This window comes from Erythrolamprus reginae, chromosome 3, assembly GCF_031021105.1.
Source record: "Erythrolamprus reginae isolate rEryReg1 chromosome 3, rEryReg1.hap1, whole genome shotgun sequence".
NCBI classification, from domain to species: Eukaryota; Metazoa; Chordata; class Lepidosauria; order Squamata; family Dipsadidae; genus Erythrolamprus; species Erythrolamprus reginae.
The window spans coordinates 83,477,036-83,496,097 of NC_091952.1; the positions used below are offsets into that span (position 1 = coordinate 83,477,036).

Genomic DNA, 19,062 nt, shown 5'->3' on the forward strand with positions numbered 1-19,062 from the left:
AGGCAGCCGCCTGGCCCGGGAGGCGCGGCTTGATCCGCTGAGCCTGGACGGCCCGGAAAATCGCAGCCCCTGTTGCCTGCGGCGGCGAGGGAGCCCAAGCCGAGAGCAGCATCACCGTGGCTCCTGGCTCGGTTTCCCTCGCCGCCGCAGGCAACATGGGCTGCAATTTTCCGGGCTGTCCAGGCTCAGCGGATCAAGCCGCGCCTCCCGGATCAAGCCGCGCCTCCCGTCACTGAGCCTCGCCGGCCCGAAAAATCGCAGCCGCAGGCAACAGGGGCTGCGATTTTCCGGGCGGCCAGGCTCAGCGGATCAAGCCGCGCCTCCCGTCACTGAGCCTCAGTGACGGGAGGCGCGGCTTGATCCGAGAGGCGCGGCTTGATCCGCTGAGCCTGGCCGCCCGGAAAATCGCAGCCCGTGTTGCCTGCGGCTGCGAGGGAAACCGAGCCAGGAGCCGCAGTGATGCTGCTCTCGGCTCGGTTTCCCTCGCAGCCACAGGCAACACGGGCTGCGATTTTCCGGGCGGCCAGGCTCAGCGGATCAAGCCGCGCCTCCCGTCACTGAGCCTCAGTGACGGGAGGCGCGGCTTGATCCGAGAGGCGCGGCTTGATCCGCTGAGCCTGGCCGCCCGGAAAATCGCAGCCCGTGTTGCCTGCGGCTGCGAGGGAAACCGAGCCAGGAGCCGCGGTGATGCTGTTCTCGGCTTGGGCTCCCTCGCCGCCGCAGGCAACAGGGGCTGCGATTTTCCAGGCGGCCAGGCTCAGCGGATCAAGCCACGCCTCCCGGATCAAGCCGCGCCTCCCGTCACTGAGCCTCGCCGGCCCGGAAAATCGCAGCCCGTGTTACCTGCAGCTGTGAGGGAAACCGAGCCAGGAGCCGCGGTGATGCTGCTCTCGGCTTGGCTTCCCTCGCCGCCGCAGGAAACAGGGGCTGCGATTTTCCGGGCCGGCGAGGCTCAGTGACGGAAGGCCCGGGAGGCGCGGCTTGATCCGCTGAGCCTGGCCGACCCGAAAGATCGCAAGGCACGTTGCCTGCGGCTGCGAGGGAAACCAAGCCGGGAGTAGCGGTGACGCTGCTCCGGTTGCCTGGTCCTCTCCTGCCTCCCACGCTGATGTTCCCCGCTGCGTCGGGCGCCGCCAGCCCCGAGTCGGACGCACCCTCGCCGCCGCGCCCAGCCGCTGCCCGCCCCGTCCTAGCCGGAGCCTGAGCCGGGTCCGCTCAGTCACGCCTCGCCCGCCGCCCGCCCGATCCTGCGCCTCCTGCTTCCCCCCCAAGCCAAAAATACAAAGGCGGTCTGCCGCCGCCCGTGGAGCAATGGGAAGCTGAAGCTGCTGGCGGTTTCAGACTCCGTTTGCTCCATGCTGCTCCGCCCTGCCTGTCATGCGGCGGCAGACCGTCTTTGTGTTTTTCGCTGAGGGGGGAGCAGGAGGACCTTCCTGACTCCCTTCCCCAGCGCCGGACCTCCTGCCTTCCCTCCCAGCCAAAAACCCAAAGCGGTGACAGTCGGGCTGCGGGGCTTCCCAGCAGCCTCCGGAATGCCGAACCCGGAAGTTCGGGTTTGGCGTTCGTAAGATGAAAAACGTTCGTAAGAAGAGGCAAAAATTTTCTGAACCCCGGGTTCGTATCACGGGTTGTTCGTAAGACGAGGGGTTTGTATCTTGAGGTACCACTGTACTTTGTGGTTAGATGGGTGGCTAATAAATGTTGTGGTTAGCTCTGGCCCTGCTCCTGCCCCAAGGACTGTGGATGTGGGGGAGACATCCACATGCTGCAGGCCTGTTTTGCCCCCGGTGGAATCTGCTGATGAAGGCTCCTCTGACCAAGAAGACAAGAGTGACAGGGAGGAGGAGAGTATGGCAGACAGCTCAGAAGGAGATCAATTATCTAGCTCCTCCTTGGATTCAGAACAAGAGTTAATGATACAGCCACCCATGCGGAGAGCGATGCATAGGCAACAACAACTGAGAGATTATTATCAAAGAAAATGAGGCCACCTGTGGTTGGGTGGGGCTGTGGTAATTAGTGAGGCTGCTATAAATAGCAGCCTGTGGGTTTGGCCATTTTGGAGGATTATCTGATCTTTGTGTTTCGTGACTGATTTACTGACTTTGACTTTTTGTGTGCTGATTTTTCCCCGCTTTGAAACTAAACCAGAGCAAAGTGTGTTTCACTTCGTGAAAGAAGAAGGACTGTGAATTGCCTCACAGCTGCAAGCTAAGTATCACAGAACTGATAAGGGACTTGTACAAATTACCAGTTTGTTTGGAGATGAGTGCTCTTTGCTATACCAAAAGAGGGCTTGGTTTAAGTGAATTTTCATTATAAAGAACATTGTTTTGAATTTTCAAACGTGTGTGTGTCTGAAATTTGTACCTGTGCATTTTTGGGAGGATTTTACCAGAGAGCCCGACAGAACAATAAATGTAACAAATAAATACATAAATAAAATAAATAAAACCATATGTATTCAGCCATGTATTGAAAACAACCACATTTAGAATCAGTATATCTTTGAATATCCCATGATGGGGAAAACAATTATTATTTTCATAAGTTGCTTGTAGGTTTATAATACCTAGTAAAGTATACCCCCTTTCAAGGAGATATTTGGGGTGTTTTGGGAAAAGGCTGACTCTTGAGAGCACCATATAATTCTCGCCCAGGGAAATGATTTTAATATATTACTATTATATGCACAAAGATGGAAGATTACAGAAATATTCATAATGCAGGCGTGGATTGTGAAAATGGCTGAGCCTGCAGAAATGGCTAAATTGGCATGTTCTATTAAGGAGGGAACTATAAGACTGGCAGCCTTTTATGGACTTTTTATTGAAAATGGATTAAACAATTTGGGTTTTTATAGATTAAAAACGTCTATTTATGGGAACAAGGGAATAAAGATATGTAACTTGGAAAGATGGAGATGGCAATTATTATGCAGCAAAGAAGATCAGAAGTTCCTTCATTAGATATCTGTCTTTTCTTTGTCTTTTATTATCTTTCATGTTTTGTTTTGTTTTATTTTGCTATTTTTTATTTTACATTTCTGCAGGTTTTTTTAATCCTGTGTAAAATAATCCTATAATAAAAATATTTTTTTTAAAAACCAAGTGCTACCCTGTTTCCCCGATAGTAAGACACCCCCGATTGTAAGATGTATCGGGGGTTTCAGGGGGGTCGGCTAATATAAGCCGTACCCCGAAAGTAAGACATATGTCTTACTTTCGGGGAAACACGGGGGTATTGCTGCCTCCCTCTCATCTAGCTGGACCTGGAGAGCGAGAAGGCGGCGAGGGCGAGGAAGGCGCTTGGGAGCGGCGCGGCGGGGAAAGCAGCGGGGGCGGGGGCCGCCTCCCTCCCTCCTTCCTTCCTTCCCAGCTGGCAGCGCACTCTGGGCCTCGCCGGCCGTCTCCCTCCCCATCTGTCTATGTCTTTTTCTGACTCCAGCGCGCACCGTTTTTTCCAATATAAGACATACCCCGAAAGTAAGACATAGTGGGGCTTTTGGGGATAAAAAGAAAGTAAGACACTGTCTTATTTTCGGGGAAACACGGTAGTACTGATACATAAAGAGTACTGTCCTATGTCTCCTCCAGTTTTTACCAACTGACATTTTTTATAATTTACTTTTTGTATCCATCAGGAGTTCAAGACATGATTAACCACAATTTGTCTTTCAGCTTCTTCCTCATTCATTCCTTCATTTATTAGATTTGTATGCCACCCCTCTCCGAAGACTTGGAGCAGCTCACAACAGCAAAACAAAACACATCCAATAATTTAAAACAATTTAAAACCCTTAATATAAAAAGTAATCATACATCTCATATAAATCATACATAAAGTAGAAATGGTCCAAGGGAATCAATTTCTCCATGCCTGACGACAGAGGTGGGTTTTAAGGAGTTTGCGAAAGACAAGGGGGGTGGGGGCAATCCTAATCTCTGGGGGGAGTTGATTCCAGAGGGTCGGGGCCGCCACAGAGAAGGCTCTTCCCTGGGTCCCACCAGATGACATTGCTTCATTGATGGGACCCAGGGAAGGCAAACTCTGTGGGACCTGATCGGTCGCTGGGATTTGTGTGGCAGAAGGCGGTCTTGGAGATAACTCGGTCTTTGAGTTATGTCAGGTTGAGTGACTGTGACTGGTGCAAAGGCACCCTGTGAGTTCCTATAGTTGAGGGTGGATTTCAATCCACAACTTTAATTCCTGGACCACAGGAAGTCTTTGTATCAGGAGTTACTTCTGCGAAGAAGCCTGATACAGGTAGGCTTCAACTTCCAACCACAATTGAGCTAAGCGAAATTTTTGTCAAGCGAGTTTTCCTCCCTTCTACAAACTTTCTTGCCACAGATGTTCAGTGAATCACTGCAGTTGTTAAGTTGGCAACAAAGCGGCTGTGTGGGGCGCTTTCTCCAAGCGCTTCCGGAATGTCCGTCCTGCCTCTCCTGCAGACCCTTTGCTGACAGCCCTGGACAAAAGCACTCCCAGCAAAGGGGCTGCAGGAGAGGTGGGGCAGGCATTCCCAAAGCACTCAGAGAAAGCACTCTCGCAGCTGCATCGCTGGAAGCACTTTCTCCAAGGACTTCCGGAATGCCTGCCCCACCTCTCCTGCAGCCCCTTCACTGGCAGGGCAGGCATTCCCGAAGCACTCGGAGAAAACCCTCTCACAGCCCCTTCACTGGGAGCACTTTCGCCGAGCCAGCCCCTTCGCAGCCGCCCCTCTGCTCCAGCCCCACCCTCGCAAAGGGTGGGGCTGCCACATCCCGGCAGATTCCATCCCTTTGGCCAGGAAAGAGGAAAGTGGCGGTGGCGGTTTCTCTTTGAGAAGCAGCAGTGCCGGGAATGTCACTCCACCCCCCCGCTGATGTAGCTCCAGGGCACATGCCCACGCTGGACAGCTTATTTTCGGCCTTGGGAAAGGCCGTTTCCTCCTCCAGCAGCTTCCCTGAAGCCATTTCGTCCTCTGAACAAACAACCGGAAGTTTAAAAAATGCACTTCCGGTTTAACGTTGTGCTTTCTTTTTGCACTCCAGAGGCTTCAGGGAAGTTTCCTGAAGCCCCGGGGTGCAAAAAACAGCACAATGGGCAAACCGGAAGTACGTTTTGCTAAACTTCCGGTTTGCCCATTTGGGTACTTTTTTTCACCTACAAGGTTTCAGAAAGGCCTGTGCGCATGGGTGGGAAAGTATGAGGGGGGTTGCACATGTGTGGGGGAAAGAGAAGGGTTGTGGGCATATGCATGCATGCTAGCACATGTACACACACCCTTTTGATACGCGAACCAAATAAGGTTTGCCATCACTGGTATAGGGTCTCCTGCTTCAACAAGGGGTTGGATTAGAAGACCTCCAAAAGGTCCCTTCCAACTGCATTGTGATTGTGTTATTGGACACTGCATTTGCTGCATATAAAGACTATAGCGTTCCATACTTTTCTTGAGGCGCAGTTTGTTTATTTTTTATTTTTTCAAAATTCCTCTGTGGCATAAATGTCCTCAGTTGTCAGTGATTGAAATTGTTGCCCATGAAGCTGCTAATTTCCAAGGCAAATTGGATTAGCATAATAATTGTGAGCTTGAGTCCCTCACTGATGGTAAACTTAATTAGGTCAGTCTTAAGGACCTGCTGTTTGAATTCATTTTCTGAATGATTGTTAATTAGCCCTGTTGAAGATGCTGACATGTACTTATAACCCTCTTGTTTCTTAAGGATGTTAAGAAGTAGAGGTTGTTTGCAAACAAAGCAAAGCAAAAATCCTTTATAGATTTTTCAATTTAGCTTTGTTTGTTTGGCCAGAAAGAAACGAATACTTCAAGGGGTTTCCACCCCCTCCCTCCCATTTTCTTTGTTTCTTGGAAATATTTGTCATAATTCTTCATGATAATAGCTATTCTTTTGTTTGGCAAGCCATCGTACCTAAATATTTTGCAGGCTTCCCTTTTCTTGTCCTGAGAATCTATTTTCTAGGAATTAGAGATTACCTACTCCTGAACTCTTAAGAAAACAGCCATCCAAAACAACTTTATCCCACAATAATTTCATACTTCTATAGACACTTGTACAAACAAGCCTCTCTACCCCAACAGTTGCTTTCAGAAGCAAGGAAAGAAAAGCAGAAAAATGTAGGCTTTTTTCCTCCCCTGTAAATATACAGCAATAAAAGCAATAACTTAGAAACATAGAAACATAGAAGACTGACGGCAGAAAAAGACCTCATGGTCCATCTAGTCTGCCCTTATACTATTTCCTGTATTTTATCTTACAATGGATATACAGTATGTTTATCCCAGGCATGTTTAAATTCAGTTACTGTGGATTTACCAACCACGTCTGCTGGAAGTTTGTTCCAAGGATCTACTACTCTTTCAGTGAAATAATATTTTCTCACATTGCTTTTGATCTTTCCCCCAACTAACTTCAGATTGTGTCCCCTTGTTCTTGTGTTCACTTTCCTATTAAAAACACTTCCCTCCTGGACCTTATTTAACCCTTCAACATATTTAAATGTTTCGATCATGTCCCCCCTTTTCCTTCTGTCCTCCAGACTATACAGATTGAGTTCATGAAGTCTTTCCTGATACGTTTTATGCTTAAGACCTTCCACCATTCTTGTAGCCCGTCTTTGGACCCGTTCAATTTTGTCAATATCTTTTTGTAGGTGAGGTCTCCAGAACTGAACACAGTATTCCAGATGTGGTCTCACCAGCGCTCTATATAAGGGGATCACAATCTCCCTCTTCCTGCTTGTTATACCTCTAGCTATGCAGCCAAGCATCCTACTTGCTTTTCCTACTGCCCGACCACACTGCTCACCCATTTTGAGACTGTCAGAAATCACTACCCCTAAATCCTTCTCTTCTGAAGTTGTTGCTCACATAGAACTGCCAATGCAATACTCAGATTGAGGATTCCTTTTCCCCAAGTGCATTATTTTACATTTGGAAACATTAAACTGCATTTTCCATTGCTTTGACCATTTATCTAGTAAACTTATTTTAGATGCCTTTACAGACTTTGAGATAAAAACTGTGGGTCCAAAGTTTTTAGTGAACCTTCAGAAAATTCAGGTAGCCTATTCGTAGGATATTTTGGAACCATGGGCAAGGAATTAAATGACTCTGTTCTTACCTCCTGTTATTGTAGTACTGTACATATATTTTATTTATTTATTATATTTATACAGCTCCCCCCTGCATCACACCTAAGAGGTTTTGGGCCGCTGACATCAATTTAAAACAACAATCTAATAAGAACAAGTTAAAAACCAATATACTGTACAAGCATATAAAATCATCAATAAGTCATCAGCAGTCAAATCCATCCTTGCTTCAAGTCCCACAAAGCCATTGTAAAATTTCCCCATCATTGATGTACGTCAAGCATGGTGGGAGAGTCATGCCTTCAGAGCTTTCTTAAAGGCTAGCAGGGTCAAAGCCAATCTTCCTTCTGCGAGGTTGTAGGGGATGATGTCCCTTTAATGTATTTTTGAAAGCTCATATACTAGATCTGACTCACAAACACCAATTTAGTAATCCTTGACTTATAACCATTCACTTAGCATTTATTTGAAATTATGATGAACCTTGCAAAGAGTATTTAAGTTGCATATTTGAAGTTCAGACTACTAGCTCCCCCCCCCCCCTCTCTATATACGCATTGTCACATTTTGGGCACTTATCAACCAGCCTGAATTTATAGCTGTTTGCAGGCTCTTTCCTTGTTACTGAAATGAAGGGAGACCAGACAAGCACTCGGTAGACGGTTCCTTTATTAGCTCTTTTTGAAGTGACATTCAGCATGGAACTCGTCTGAGCTGTCAGTGGAAAATACAGCTCTATTTATACTATTTGTGGCTCGCGCCAAAAGGAACTGTCATGCGTCTGAGCCAATCAGACGCGACCTTGTTTTATTTACATTTTCTGCCCGGAGACAGCATTTCTCCTCAGTTAGACTTATTTACATAGACTCAACACCCCTCCCTCCTTAGTTTGTAGTAATGTCAATCAGTGAGCCATGTGATGTAATCCTCCAATCTGCTTGGTCTGCGCGAGGCTCGCTCTGACCTGCGCAGATCATTCGAGTCCGGAATTTCAACGGTGGAGGTCGGTTCATTGTTAACTCCTGAGTGCGGCTGGGCCCGAGTTGGGGCTCTGGCCGGCTGAGTCGAGCATGCAGGCACCGTACCGACCTCTGAAGATGAAGATGGCTCGGTGTCACCGGAGGACCTTTCCTGTCTTGGTGAGTCCATTTGTAAATCCAACAAATCAGGCTGTGTACAAAAGTCTGCTTGGGGGGAAGAGTTTACGTTAGCGGTTTGCTCATTGTTTGATTCAATGCGCCCTCGCAAATGATCAATGTGCCGTTTCCATATACGGCCATCCTCAAGTTGTACAAAATATGTTTTTGGAGCGGTTTGTTGTATTATTTTCCCCTTGATCCAATTCAAACCCCCATCAAAATTTTTAGCAAATACATTTTGACCAAGGTACAAATTCCTTTCTGGTGGTACAGATATAAAATCATAACAATTAGTAGTACAATACCGAGGGTGCAACCTGTCCAGGGGGGACCTTAGTTTCCTACCCATTAAAATTTCTGCAGGACTCCTATGTGTAATGGAATTGGGTGTAATGTGTTGCATTAACAAAAATTGGTCTAAATTTTGCTGTATTTCTCCTGGGCCTGCCCTGCGCAATGCTTCCTTTGCTACCCGAACATATCGTTCTTCCAGACCATTAGCCCATGGTGAGTAAGGGGATATGAGTGCGTGTCTGACCCCCAAATTGCTCAGAAACATTTCAAATTGTCTGGTTGTTAATTGTGGCCCATTATCAGAGACCAGTATATCCGGACATCCATGAGTTGCAAACAAATGGTACAAAGCTTTTATAGTGGCACACGTGGTTATATTATGCATGGCTATTATTTCAACCCATCTAGAGAAAGCGTCTACCACAATTAGGAAGTACTGAGACCCCATTGGGCCTGCGAAGTCGATGTGTATCCTTGACCATGGCCCAGTGGGTTTCTCCCATTCTACTGGAGTAGTTTTAGGGGGATTAGGTCGTGACTCCTGGCATGGGTCACATTTGGCTACCCACTGTTCAATGTCGGTATCCAGGCCTGGCCACCACAAATGTCCCCTGGCCAAACCTTTCATCCTGACAATACCAGGATGGCCCACATGCAACATAATGAGCACCTTTTGTTTTAGACTATCAGGGATGACCACTCTATCACCCCATAATACACAACCCTTCATGTATGACAACTCTAACCTCTTGGTCTTAAAATCTGTTAACCCTGCTTCCTCAGGGTCTCCATGCCATCCCTTCTGTATACAATTGATGACCCTTTGCAGAATTGGGTCTTTTTTGGTGTGCTCAGCCACCTCTTTGGCTGTAGTCAGAGGGTTTTCTTCAAAATCTAAAAGCAATACATCTTCTGATAGGGCTGGGTCTTCAACTAATTCTGCCATGGGGCACCTACTTAGGCCGTCTGCATGATTTATTGACTTCCCCCCCTTGTGGATTAGTTCATATTGGTAACCCGAGAGGAACAATGCCCACCTAATTAGTCTGGGGGACATGAAAGGAGGTGTTGGCTTGTTAGAAGCCAGAAGACCTAATAGAGGCTTGTGATCAGTGATTAATTCAAACCTCCTCCCAAAAAGATAGTTATGGAATTTTTTTTTCACTTGCTACTAAAGCTAAAGCCTCTTTGTCCAGTTGGCTATAGTTCCTTTCAGAAGAGGTCATTGTCCTAGAGAAAAAGGCGATTGGGGCTTCTGTATTGTTAGGCATTACATGAGCCAATACCCCACCCACCCCATAAGCTGAAGCGTCGCACGTAAGCCTTATGGGCAATACTGAGCTATATTGAACCACCATGCTTTTGGAGGTCAACAATTGTTTAATTTGACAAAAGGCTTCGCGTTCAGGTATGCCCCAGGTCCAGGGAATTCCCTTCTGAAGCAGCCGGTGTAGGGGTTCTGCTGCCGTTGCCTTCTGTTTCAAAAAGATAGAGTAAAAATTAAGAAGGCCTAAAAATGCTTGTAATTCCGTCTTATTGCTTGGTTCGGGTGCTTCTGTTATAGCTTTTAATTTTTCTGTAGTGGGGTGGATGCCGTTACCATCTATCCTATAGCCTAGGAATTCCACACTTTTAGTCCCCCATACACATTTATCTGATTTGACCCTTAATCCCTTAGATTGTAGCCTCTGCAATACTTCCCGGATTCTTTGATTTAGTTGTGACTGGGTTTGTCCTGAAATAAGTATACCATCAAAGTAGGGGATAGTTCCCTCAATACCTGCCAATAAACGCTCCATTAAGCTTTGAAATATGCCGGGGGCTATGCTGACACCAAATTGTAATCTGGTGCATTTAAAGGCACCCCTGTGGGTCACAATGGTTTGCGCCAGAGATGTAGGCTCATCGACCGGGAGTTGTTGGTATGCCTGTGCGAGGTTGATTTTTGCAAAAACCCTCCCCTCCCCTAGGGAATGAAGGAGTTGCTGGACCACCAGAATTGGGTATGGGTGATGTTGGAGGGCTTTGTTTAGCGTTGATTTATAGTCCGCACAGACCCTTAAAGAGCCATCCGGCTTTAGTGGCGTGACTATGGGCGTTTCCCATGGCCCTTGCTCAACAGGGACTAGTATGCCTTGAGCTATGAGCTTATCTAGTTGCTGGTCTAGTTTGGGCAGAAGCGGTAAAGGTACCCTTTGGGGTTTGAGTCTGACCGGGGGAACCTTAGGGTCTATAGAAAAAGAGATAGGGGCCCCTTTATAAGTACCCAATGTGGGGCTAAATACCTCAGGAAATTCTTGCACAAAGTTTGGAATATCATTATCAGAGTTAACCGTACAAATTCCCGCAATTTCAATGCCCAAAGGGCACATCCAAGTTAAACCAAGGAGAGAGTGTTTAGCCCCCGCAACCACAACTATTGGAAGTGAACATTTAACATTTTTTAAATTGGACAGGTACATTCACTTCTCCTAAAACAGGTATAATGTTTCCCTGAAAATCTCTAATTACCAATGCAGTTTGCGTTAAGTCAGATTTAAGAAGATTAGGCATGTAAATTTTAAACTTTTCCCAAGGCATAATAGAATATTTTGACCCTGTGTCCAGTTCCAGATTGCATGGTTTGCCATTGAGGAGCAGCGAGATTACAATTTTGCTCCCATGCTTTGTATTTGCGCAATTAACGTAAAGTTGTGCGTTACCTCTTGAGTAGTCGCGGTTAGCGGTTGCGTAGTTTCTGCGGTTGGAGCCTCTGGAAAATCTGTTGTCCCGCGGTTGCTGTGCCTGGTTGGTGTATCTCTGTGGCCGAGGAGTGGAGAAGGACTCCTCGGGTAGGGGGGCTCTGCAAGCCTCGGTGATGTGGCCGCGCCGGTTGCAGCGGCGGCAGATGGCGTCCCGGAAGGGGCAGCGTTGTCGTGGGTGGTTTCCTCGGCAGCCTGAGCAGGGGGTGGAGGGGCGAGGGTATCTGGGTTGTCTGGATGGGTCAGTCGGCAGCAGGAGACAGTTGTTGTCGGTGTTGGCTGGTGGGCTGAGGTCATCTGAAGGCTCGGCTTGGAAATAGAAGAGGCGATTTTGGAGACGGTTTCTTTTTTGTCGTGCTCTTTTAGCTCTTTGGCGGCAGCGTCGGCGACCTCGGCGGTTTGAGCCAACTTAATCACAGCGTGGAGTGTAGGCTCGTCCTCGGTGAGGAGCTTATTACGGACTGTGGCGTTTTTCATCCCGAAAATAAGAGCGTCGGTGAGGCGAGCTTCCGGGCTGTCAAACTTGCACTTTGACAGCACCGTTTGAAGTCGCGTAGCGAATTGATTGATCGACTCGGAGTCCCGTTGTGCCATTCTGGAAAATTGGTGTCTGAAGACCACGGCTGGCTTCGTGGGCTTGAAGTGATTTGCGAGTCTTGCTTGTAGGTCGTCCCATGGAACGGATTTCGCCGGGAGCGGGTCGGTTAGAGTTTGAACGAAGTCGAAGATTTCTGGACCGCAATAGTTGAGGAAAATAGCCCGCTTTCTGTCGGCTTCGGCGTCTCCCATTCCTGCCGCTTCGAGGAAGATCTCGAATTTTGCCATGTAGGCATCCCACGATGACTTTTTGGGATCGAAATAGTCAGGAGCCCAGCCGATCTGAAGATTGCTCATTCTGCACGCGTGGTTTCTTCGGTTCTCGTCGCCAGTGAAATGAAGGGAGACCAGGCAAGCACTCGGTAGACGGTTCCTTTATTAGCTCTTTTTGAAGTGACATTCAGCATGGAACTCGTCTGAGCTGTCAGTGGAAAATACAGCTCTATTTATACTATTTGTGGCTCGCGCCAAAAGGAACTGTCATGCGTCTGAGCCAATCAGACGCGACCTTGTTTTATTTACATTTTCTGCCCGGGGACAGCATTTCTCCTCAGTTAGACTTATTTACATAGACTCAACAGTTACTCTTTCCGAATAAAGTTTTTTTAAAGCCCTAACCATGGGATAAAATAACGTGCTGAAGCTGACCAGACTAAGGATGCTGGCCAGAGGAATACCTGGTAAGCAGATTCTTTCCCCTATTTTCCTCCCCAAAAACTCATACAAATCTGTACTACCGTGAGTCTTCGAAGAGGGGCGGCATACAAATCTAATAAATTATTATTATTATTATTATTATTATTATTATTATTATTATTTTTAAATACCGTATGTCATAGAATCAGGTTGATCATATGTGCCTTGACTGTACAACTATCATGACACATGATAGAAATCGTGGGCTCCATTATAGTTGTAAGTTGAGAATTAGTTATATTGAAATGCAAAGTCAATATAAATTTAAAACAATTTAAAACAACAATCCAATAAGAACAAGTTAAAAGCCAATATACCAGATACATAAAATAATCAATAACTCATCAGCAGTCAAATCCAAGCAAAGTCAATGGGGAAGCCAGATTCAATTAACAACCTGTGTCATCTAATCTTACAATTGCAGTGATTCACTTATCAACTGTGCCAAGAAAGGTTGTAAAATGAATCAAATCATAGCAATGGAAATTTTGGATTCAATGATGGTCATAAATGCTGTCCTTCAGCAACTCTCAGTAAGAATCCTTGGTCTTCATCGAAAGGCTGAGAAGTGATTGTCCTATAACTGGCAAATGGAAGTATGGGCATAGAAAAAGATGTGGGACTGGAGATCAGCTAACAATAAAGATGTAAAGTTCTTTTCTCCTTGTTGTATTATCACTTGTTGGTCTTGTGTTACAACCATAATAAACATTAGTCTTTCCTACAATAAGTATGACCCCCTGCTATGTAGCCATTGTATACCATAACATGCACTTACTTAATATATTTAATATTTTGGTGAGGTGCACAACTTACTATTCCTGTACACATATACACGGTCAATGCATGCTACCCAATTTACTTTCTAAAATACCTCCCAAGGCAAGTAATGCTCTATTTCATGTGCATTCACGTGAATAAATTCCTTAAAAAAGGAAGTCAGGAATTCAATCTTTTCTGAACGGTTTCTTCCATAATTTTCAAAATAATAGCTATTCTTTTGTTTGGCAAGCAATCATATCTAAATATTTTGCTGACTTCACTTTTCTTGTCCTGAGAATCTATTTTCTAGGAATTAGAGATTACCCACTTTGCTTCTTTAAAAAAAAATGCAAACTATCATGACAGTTCTAATAACCAGCTCTAGGTACAGTAATTGCACCAATTATTGTATCCAGAGTTGCAATGAAATTTCCCAGAAGACTTTCCCCCCCCTGTAAATATTTGAGATATTTTGCCCACCATCCTCCCCCGCCTTTATGCTCCCAAATGACGCTAAACCCAAGCACTATAGAAAGTGTTAAATGGTAATCAGAACCCCAAATGCTTAACATGTGATGCTTTTTGCTATACTCAAAATTTAAAAGAAAGGGAAACTTACAAAGATTGATAGTAGATAGAGGATAGATAGGAGAGGGGGGAGGGGGGGAGAGAAAAGATGATAGATCAACAGACACAGACAGACAGACAGACAATAGAGAGAGAGATGATGAAGATATAGATGATGGGGGGAGAAAGATGATGAATATATAAATAGATGATGGATAGATAGATGTTCTGTCTGGGTGCCCCCAGACTTCAACACCAACTGGAAAAAACAGCCAGACACGCTGGTACAAACAAAGGCACTTTATAGTTTGAAAAATAAACACAGAGAAAAACCTGTTCTTCCCAACAGGCAGGCTATGAGACTTCAGAGCAGAATCCTGACGGCCAGACAATACAGCAGACTTCTTGCTGGCACACCCACCACTGTAGAGAATAAGACCCACACCTTTCCCCCCCAAGGTTTCAGTATTCAAAGTCACAAACCAGAATTCCAAGACGCCAAAGATCACAGCCAGGTCCCAGGACTCCCAAAGATAATACTCCACAAGCCAGGAAGGGTGGGTCTGCCTTTTCAGCCTTTCCAGAGAGCACCACACCCAAACCCAGCTGTTGCCTCTTTAGTGCTGAAAGTACCTGGCTAATTGTCCCCTTCGTTGTGTTGCTCTTCTCTGCCGGAGATCGATGATTGCTTGTGCATTTTCATCTAAGGAATCCAGGCTGCTTGCTGGGGAGAGCTCCCCCTCGGGGGACTCTGGCTGTCCTCCCTCTCCCTCAGCCTGAGATTCCTCCTCCCCGTCTGCCTGAACCTCCTGTTCCTCATCCTCCCCCTCTGAGCAGGAAGCCGGCAGAGGATCAGCCGTTCCCTGAGGGGCCTCAGACGGAATCACAACAGACAGATAGAAGATAGACAGACAGACAGACAGACAGACAGACAGACAGACAGACAGACAGATGAGAGAGAGATGATGATGATGAAGGTGAGGGGGGAGAGAGATGATGAATATATAAATAGATGATGGATAAATAGAAGATAGATGATAGATAGATAGATAGATAGATAGATAGATAGATAGATAGATAGATAGATAGATAGATAGATAGATGAGAGAGAGATGATATGATGAAGATGACGAGGAGAGAGAGATGATAAAGATATAAATAGATGATGGATAAATAGAAGATAGATGCAGAGAGAGAGAGAGAGAGAGAGAGAGAGACAGGCAGGCAGGCAGGCAGGCAGGCAGGCAGGCGGAAAGGCTGACAGACAGACAGACATACTTTTGTCTTAGAATACTTCTCTAGAACTTTGATAAACTAGGATCCTGCCCACAATTTCCCTCTCATCAGGAGAAGCATGTTGAGATGGCCTTTGTGCAGGTGGACTGGAGCTGATGCCCCATGCATCTTGAGGAAACCATGAGAAGAAAGGCTGTTTCTGAGAACTGTAATACCTTGAGTTTATACCCAGAATCAAAGAAAACCCCAAAGCAGCTGAATGCAGCACGTATTGCAATAGACCAGTGGTTCCCAACATGGGACCCACGCTCCACAGGGGGGGGGATTTGATTTTTAACGGGAGCTTTAATTGGAACCTTGTTTAAACCAAGTTAATGGCCTTTTATGCTTCCTCCACGTGAGTAGGAGTTCACTTTTTGAATAGTAAGAATTATATATCAGGAAGGGGATCATCGGGATTTTAGAGATGCTTAGGCTGGGCATGGCCAAAAACAGGTTGGAAACCACTTGCATTAGACCATGTAAATCCTTCTTCAGCCCAAATAAGTGATTTGGACTTTCAAAGAAATCAGGGCTAGTAAATCTTTAGTACGTTCATCTGAGGTCTCCAGCAGTCCGGTACTTTTAACTCTGCTATCCAAGATGGAGCCCAGTCCCAGAACCAGTCCTGTTTATTAGAAGCCTCTGTACTAAAAAGAGGGGGGGATATTTACTGACCCCTCGCATCCTGGACACAAACTGTTTCAACTCCTACCCTCAAAACATCGCTACAGAGCACTGCACACCAAGACAACAAGACAACTAGTTTTTTCCCGAACGCCATCACTCTACTAAACAAATAATTCTCTCAACACTGTCAGACTTTTTACTAAATCTGCACTTTTATTTCTATTAGTTTTTCTCATCATTCCTATCATTCTTTTCCTCCCACTTAGGACTGTATGACTGTAACTTGTTGCTTGTATCCCAAGATTTTTATTAATATTGTTTCTTCATTGCTTATTTGACCCCTATGACAATCATTGTGTTGTACCACATGATTCTTGACAAATGTATCTTTTTCTTTTATGTACACTGAGAGCATGTGCACCAAGACAAATTCCTTGTGTGTCCAATCACACTTGGCCAATAAAATTCTGCTCTATTCTATTCTATTGGAAAAACCCAATTCTTGGGGGGGGGGGGAGAAAATGGAAAAAAATTGTTTCGCAGAGGTCAAGTATTGCCCACAAAATCATATGCTGCAACGTCCTGCCTGTCAATGACTATTTCAGCTTCAACCGCAACAACACAAGAGCACGCAACAAATTCAAACTTAATATTAATCCCCCCAAGCTTGACTGTAAAAAATATGACTTTAGCAATCGAGTTGTCGAAGCGTGGAACTCATTACCGGACTCAGTAGTGTCAACCCCTAACCCCCAACATTTCTCCCTTAGACTATCCACGATTGACCTCTCCAGGTTCCTAAGTGGTCAATAAGAGGCGTACATAAGTGCACTAGCCTGCCTTTCGTCCCCTGTCCAATTGTCTCTCCTTATCTCATATATCATATATCTTTTCTTCCTTTCATATATCTTCTCCTCTATTTTTATATCTTTTCTTTATATATAATACTTCAATATGTACTGTGTATTGGACAAAATAAATGAATAAAAAATTAATTAATTAATTAATTAAAAAAAAATAAACAAATAGGTCAACTCGACTTGAAACTGATCCCACTCTGGAAAAGGCCAGAGAAGACTAATTTTCCCCACAGCCGTTTCCTCATGGTCCCCAAATTGAGGTTTTGTTTTTTCATTCATCTTATTTACTTATTTACTTACTTACTTACTTATTTACTTAACTTATTTACTTATTTACTGTCGCGCCGACCCATTTCCACACCTCTCCCTCCATCAGGCATATATACAATGTCGCTTGGCGGGGCCTAGGGGAAGAGCCTTCTCTGTGGGGGCCCTGGCCCTCTGGAATCAGCTCCCCCTGGAGATTCACACTGCCCCCATCCTCCTTGCCTTTGGTAAGAGTCTTAAGACTCTTGCCAGGTTTGGTGCAATTAGGTCTCAGCCCCCTGGCCAAAGAAATGAGATATACAGTATGTTGTATGATTGAATTTGTATGGTTGTTTTTAAATATTGGATTTTTAGATTGTAATTTTAAATTTAATTAGAGTTGCTGTTGTACTGTATTGTTATATTATATATGCTATCTATAATATAGTATATGTTCCCAGTCCTCGGAGAAGGGCAGCATACAAATCAAATCAAATCAAATCCAGATAAATGAATAAATGGATGGATAGATAGATAGAGATAGTGATTGATAGACAGATGGAGAGATAATAGAGAGATAGAGATGAGAGAAAGAGAGAGAGAGAGAGAGAGAGATGGATGAAGGAGGGAAGGAAAGGAAGGAAGGAATAGGCAGAGCCGAAAGGGAAAAGGGGCCGCCAGAATTAATCGGGGGTTTACTTGCTCGGCGCTCTCCGCCGGAACCAAACAAAGAGGGAATCGGAGGCAAAGACGTCTTCGATCTCCTTATTAAAGTCCCGGATCGGGGAGATCTGCTGCAGCCCGCCGGTTTACAGAAACGTCCAGCCCGCTAGGAGCTGTAGTTGGGAAGAAGCCTCCCGGACTCGACCTGCAACCGGGCCGGGCATTTTGGGGGGGGGGGGGGAGCAGCAGATCCGAGGACCGGAGGGGAAGGAGATCCCGTGCAAACCTGCGGAGAGGCGCTGCTCCGAGATCGCCCCACACACAAAAAAATAAGTTGCGTCTCCCGCCCCCCGCTGCCCCCGATTCCCTCTCATCTGCGTTCCCCCCGCGCCCTAGTCCAGCGCTCCCCACCCGCTCTTCCTTGGAGGCTGTCAAGCCCGGGGACCCTTTTCCCAGGTCGTCCCGCGGGGGCTTTCCCTCCGCCGAGCGGACGCACCAAGTTTGATTTACCTGGAGGCTCTGGAGCAGGGTGGCTGCGGCTGGGGCTGCTTGACCGGAGTTGCGTTCAATTCGGCCGCCCCGGGGCGAGAGGTTGCGCCCTGGGCGTCCAGATGCGCCTTGGTGGGGCTGCCGCCTTCTCCTTTCTGCGGCTCCCCTTCCCTCGGCGGGCGGGCGGCGACACAGCGCTCCCTGGAGTCCGGCGAGCTGCTCCGGGGCTTCTCCTTGACAGAGGGGAATGCGCCTCGGCTCTTGCTCCCTCGCCCGCTGCGGGGAAAGCCTGCTCTGTCGAGGAAGGGAAAGGGAAAGAAGAAAGGGAAAAGGACGTCCCCCCCCCCTCCACCCTCCCCCCCCCCCTTGCTCCGGCTTTTTTGGCCTGGGAGCCGCCTTCGAGCGATTGCAATTCAGACAAACTTGCCAGGAATTTAATATGCGTTTCCCGTTCCTGAGTTGTACGTTAGGTTGATTTGGCGGCGAGGGTCCCATGTGAAATGCTGAAATTTGCTTAGGGAAGGTGTTTCCCGAATCTTTCCCTCTTACTTGATGTAGAATAATAATAATAATAATAATAATGAGGAGGAGGAGGAGGAGGAGCAGCAGCAGCAGCAGCAGCAGCATAGAAGACTGATGGCAGAAAAAGACCTCATGGTCCATCTAGTCTGCCCTTATACTATTTCCTGTGTTTTATCTTACAATTGATATATGTTTATCCCAGGCATGTTTAAATTCAGTTACTGTGGATTTACCAACCACGTCTGCTGGAAGTTTGTTCCAAGGATCTACTACTCTTTCAGTAAAATAATATTTTCTCATGTTGCCTTTGATCATTCCCCCAACTAACTTCAGATTGTGTCCCCTTGTTCTTGTGTTCACTTTCCTATTAAAAACACTTCCCTCCTGAACCTTATTTAACCTTTTAACATATTTAAATGTTTCGATCATGTCCCCCCTTTTCCTTCTGTCCTCCAGACTATACAGATTGAGTTCATTAAG

At 46.2% G+C, this 19,062-nt stretch overlaps 1 protein-coding gene across 1 annotated transcript in view; it reads right to left on the minus strand.

Annotated features, from left to right (window-relative positions):
• KANK4 (KN motif and ankyrin repeat domains 4) overlaps positions 1–18,219 on the minus strand; it is an 88,801-nt gene extending 70,582 nt beyond the window's left edge. Inside the window, exon 1 of the mRNA XM_070746034.1 lies at positions 18,082–18,219. The gene's annotated coding sequence lies outside the window, so the exon portion shown is untranslated. The remainder of the gene's footprint in view (positions 1–18,081) is intronic.
• Between the last annotated feature and the right edge of the window lie 843 nt (positions 18,220–19,062).